This window comes from Hordeum vulgare, chromosome 6H (genome assembly GCF_904849725.1).
Source record: "Hordeum vulgare subsp. vulgare chromosome 6H, MorexV3_pseudomolecules_assembly, whole genome shotgun sequence".
NCBI classification, from domain to species: Eukaryota; Viridiplantae; Streptophyta; class Magnoliopsida; order Poales; family Poaceae; genus Hordeum; species Hordeum vulgare.
Window position 1 is genome coordinate 433,853,663 of NC_058523.1, and position 4,841 is coordinate 433,858,503.

Sequence of the window (4,841 nt, forward strand, 5' to 3'; positions counted from 1 at the left end):
CGCTCTCCACCGACGAAACAGTGCGAAACTTCTTCTTTATAAGAGAACCGCGTCGCTGCCTCCTCTCTCACTCTCTTCTCCTGCCGTTTCCTCCCATGTCACTCCTCTTTCTCACTCTCTTCTCTTTCTCACTCTCTTCTCTTTCTCACAAGAGCTACTCCGTATGAATGTTTATGTGGCGATTTAGGACGGTTTAAAGTTAGATTTTGAAGACGTTGTAGTTGAAGAAAAGATAGATCAAGGTAAGAGCTTTCCATATCTGTTGGTTGTGTTTGCATGCATGATGTATTTATTTTGTTTGATTAGTTTCTAAGTATGTGTTTTCTTTTGTCTTAGGGAGCGTATTATCACTTTTGTGGAACTATTTTGAAGACGTTGTAGTTGAAGAAAAGATAGATCAAGGTAAGAGCTTTCCATTTCTGTTGGTCGTGTTTGCATGCATGATGTTTTTATTTTGTTTGATTAGTTTCTAAGTATGTGTTTTCTTTTGTCTTAGGGAGCGTATTATCACTTTTGTGGAACTATTTTGTCATGCGATATGAACTACTAAGTTGAAGATCAAGGTATGAGACTTTGTTCATATTTGTGTTCATGTGATAATAGGTCGACTATGTTCATATATTACCGATGATTTGTTCGTGTTTGCATGCAACTGGTATTTAGAAAGGAGCCGGAAAAATGCCTATGTAACTAGCATTTTTGTAAAAAATATGTAATAATATGTTAGCTCCATTAGTATTATTACATGCAAGACGCGTGTGTAATATATTTGTTTATTTGATAATTTGTCAACCCCATAGAAATATGACTCGTGATATATATATATATATGCAGTATGTATTTTTAGACTTTTGCTAGCACGGAAATAATTATGTGTGTAATATTTTTGTTCATATGAAAATAGGTGGAATTCGCTGATATTATTCTGGTGATATATTATATTCGGAAGGATATCCTTATTTAAACCAGAGGTATGAATGACATATTGTAATTCATCTTCTATTTATTTTATAGATATAGTGTCACGATAAATGATACAATATAAATTATTATGCGTAGATGTAATGGATGTTGTTAAATTGTTATATGTAAAAAAGATAAGTAATGGATGTTGTTATTACAATGTAAATCTAAAAATATGATTTTTAGTGGACTAACGATGTAAATATGGCTGCTCGTTAGGTACTATGGAAAATTTGTTAGTGTTTTATGGGCACATCGTACGTGAGGGTCCTTCTGGTGTGGATGTGTCTAGGTGCGGGATGACTACGGTTGTAGTGAAAGACATGGTTAATGTAGAGTATGCGGCAGTTAGAAGGTGCATCCGATCGGTGTTTGGTTCAGCGATGAATGGAAAAAAAATGACCCTGGAGGCTTTCGTGGTTGAGGGAGGAAATCGTTGGGTTCTGCGACGGGTTACTGGTGAAAGAGCATGGGCGTCGTACATGGGTTTTGCAAGCAATCCAAATAACTCCATGTATGGACAACCCATGGTTTATGTGGAGTTCATTTGTGCCAGTGATGTCGCCGAGTGCAGTAGCGGTGCCGGTGAGGCCGAGTTGGCCATAACTGTAGCCCCTGACGCCGGCCCATCGGAACCAAGCGGTGGCGAACATATGGCCATAACTGTAGCCCCCGACGCCGGCCCAACGGAACCAACAGGTGGCCAACAAGTGTATGACACGGGATATTGGTCTGCGGTCGTTGACATGAGCGAACATGTCGAGGGATTGCCGGAGGCGCTAGATGATGACGATGATGGTCATTCTTCTGCGTCTTCGGAATCAGATGATGATGAAGTTGTTCCTCCTGAGAATGCGGTCGCTGCAGCAATCAACCCAGAGTTTTTACAGGTTATGAGCATCACCAATGAATTTCACTCTGTTGCTGGCCTAGACGCGGGGAGTCTGGCCGTTGGACAGATTTTCCCAGATAAGAAATCTGCTAAACAAGCAATACATAGCTATGCAATTGCTATACACAGGCAACATAGAGTGAAGCAGTATGATAAAAAGGAGTTGAAGCTCATATGCATCCATCGCGAAGCGGGTTGCCGCGGAAGAGTTATTGCTCGCCAGAAGCCTGGGGTATGTCAGCCATGGCATGTCACAAAAATAGAGCAACATGGTTGTGAGCAAACCGGCACTCTTTCAGAGCACCGCAACGTGACTGCAGAATATGTGTCACAGGTGATGCAAACCATTGTGCAGCAAAGTCTTAATATTAGTATTAGGTCTTTGCGTGCAACTGCATCTGATCTGATTGGTTTCCCTGTCAGCTATAGCAAGACTCGTCATGCAAAGGAAAAGATATTTCAGAGGTTGTATGGAACCTATGAGGAGGCGTACTCTTTTGCCCCTAGAATGTTGCATCAGATTTCAGTTGCTAATAGGGGGACTCAAGTTTTCCGGAAAGAACGTCCAAATCCATTGAACCCGGACGAGCAAATCCTGGACCGCTTATTCTGGGCATTCGCCCAGACTATACAAGCATTCAAGCATTGTCATCCGGTTGTATCAATTGATGGTACATTTCTCACTGGAAAGTACAAGGGCACACTCTTAGTGGCGATGGCAGCTGATGCAAACAATCAAATTCTTCCTATTGCCTATGCACTAGTGGAGAGCGAAAACAAACATAGTTGGCTATGGTTCCTGTGTTGCCTGAAGATGGGTGTCATCAAAGATCGGGAAGGGGTTTGCATCATCTCTGATCGCAACACCGGACTATTAAGCGCGCTTGAGATAATTAAGGCTTCACTAGATCCAGATTGGGGGTGGCCCGATCTGGAGACAAGGTGGTGCATGAGGCATTTGGCAGCTAATTTTTATTCGAAATTCAAAAACAAAGATTGGTTCAAGCTATTCAAGAGGATGTGCATGCAGAAAACTACAGCAAAAATGAATGCTATCTGGGCAGGTATCAATGGTCAGATCAAGCGCGCATCCCTCCCGGCGAGAGAAGACCGGAGGGGTCGTCGAACAGCAATAAATTTGAGCCAGTGGATTAATGAGAATTGTCCCAATTTGTACAAGTGGGCGCAGTCTCATGACACAGGCGCTAGATACGGTATAATGACAAGCAACATGTTCGAGGTGTACAATGGTGTTCTTAAAGGGGTGAGGGCACTACCTATCACAACACTAATTGATGAAACTTGGAACCGGACTGTGTCATACTTTGCAGATAGAGTCACCGTTGCCAAGGCACTAGTTGACTTGAACAAGACCTGGTCTGAGAAGATGCAAAGACATCTTGATGACAAAGCAAAGAAGTCGCAAAGACATGGGTGCAGGCAGGTAGATGCACTTAGGAATAAATGGGAAGTTAGTGTGCGAGCAAAGTTTGTGAAGGGTCACCACAGGGGAGAAAAAAAACAAGTTGTGACGCTTGGCGCAACCTCGTGTGAGTGCACTTGCAACAAGCCCAAGCTTCTGGGATATCCTTGTAGTCACGTATTACGGGCAGCTGCAGATCAACAAATTAGTGTCGAGCCATACGTATCACCATACTTCAACATGCTCAATTTGTACAACACTTGGAACGGTGAGTTTTGGGCATGGGGCATTGATACGAACTACAAGCAATTATGGCCAGAAGGCACCACATGGGTTCCAGATCCCGCATTGATGCGAACCAGCAAGGGACGTCGTCAGTCTAGGCGTCATCGCAATGACATGGACCACAGCCAGTTGGGAGAACCAAGGCGATGCCGCGTATGTAGGTGTGCTGGTCACCCGCGTAGGGAGTGTCCGTATCGTAACAACAACACTGCGTGATATGTAATCATGCTATGTATTCATAATTTAATCGTGATGTAATATTCGGAATATGTATTTTAATTTAATCGTGATGTAATATTCGGAATATGTATTTTAATTTAATCGTGATGTAATATTCAGAATATGTATTTTAATTTAATCGTGATGTAATATTCGGAATATTTAATTTTTTTTCATCGTGATTGCAGGTTATGGCTGAAATGCCCCAGCTTTTGAATGGTTATCACGACAACCACCACCGTTGCCAGCTTTTCATAAATCCAAATCATGAAAATCCTCCTCAGACCTTCCGGCTTCGAACTGTAAAGACGCCCTGGTCAATAGAGAATCGGTTCCTTGAACACCTTGAGGCTTATGGACTCCTACATTTTGCGAACATTGCAGCTCGTCGAGGTAGTTTTACTGCCGACCCATCCCTTTTGACATCCCTCGTTGATAGATGGAGACCGGAGACCCACACATTTCACTTTCAATGTGGAGAGCTTGCACCTACTCTAAAAGATGTGTCAATGATCACAGCTTTACCAATTAGAGGTGTGCTAGTGGTACACCCACGAGTTTCTCCTAACTGGCCAGCAGATGTCTCTGCCCGTATGAGGCTCGAAATGCCCATATCAGATCGTTCTGGTCCGCCTCGAGGTGTCCCACACAGCTGGCTTCGTATTAACTTCGAAATTTTATCTACCCATGCTGATCCTGAGACAACGAAGACACACTTGTTTGCATATTTGTTGTGGCTCTTCGGTGTGATGTTTCCTAATTCTCACGGGGATGTAGTTTTGCCTGGTCTCATCTATTTTGCCGCAAAGATAGTAGACGAACCTTTACCCCAAAATCCACCATATAGCTTTGGTTCTGCTTTGCTTTCTCACACATACCGAGGGTTGTGTGATGCCACTCAAAAAACGGCATTCACATATAAAGCTCCATTACTTTGTGTCTCCTACGAGTTTCTACAGTTGTGGTCCTGGGAATACTTACCTGTAGGACGACCGCAGATAGTAGAACCCGCAACCCCGTACAACTATGGTGAGGGTGTTGTAACTATGTCCACTCGGT

The 4,841-nt window shown here is 43.0% G+C and overlaps 1 long non-coding RNA gene across 2 annotated transcripts; it reads left to right on the forward strand.

Moving 5' to 3' along the window:
• Positions 1-520: 520 nt before the first annotated feature.
• LOC123405880 lies at positions 521-4,153 on the forward strand. Of its 2 annotated transcripts, none has more exons than XR_006611985.1 (3): positions 521-563; positions 905-971; positions 3,971-4,153. It is a non-coding gene; the product is annotated as an uncharacterized LOC123405880 (long non-coding RNA). The 2 variants fall into 2 exon arrangements; XR_006611986.1 differs by lacking the exon at positions 3,971-4,153 and adding an exon at positions 1,183-1,225.
• The last annotated feature ends 688 nt before the right edge of the window (positions 4,154-4,841 follow it).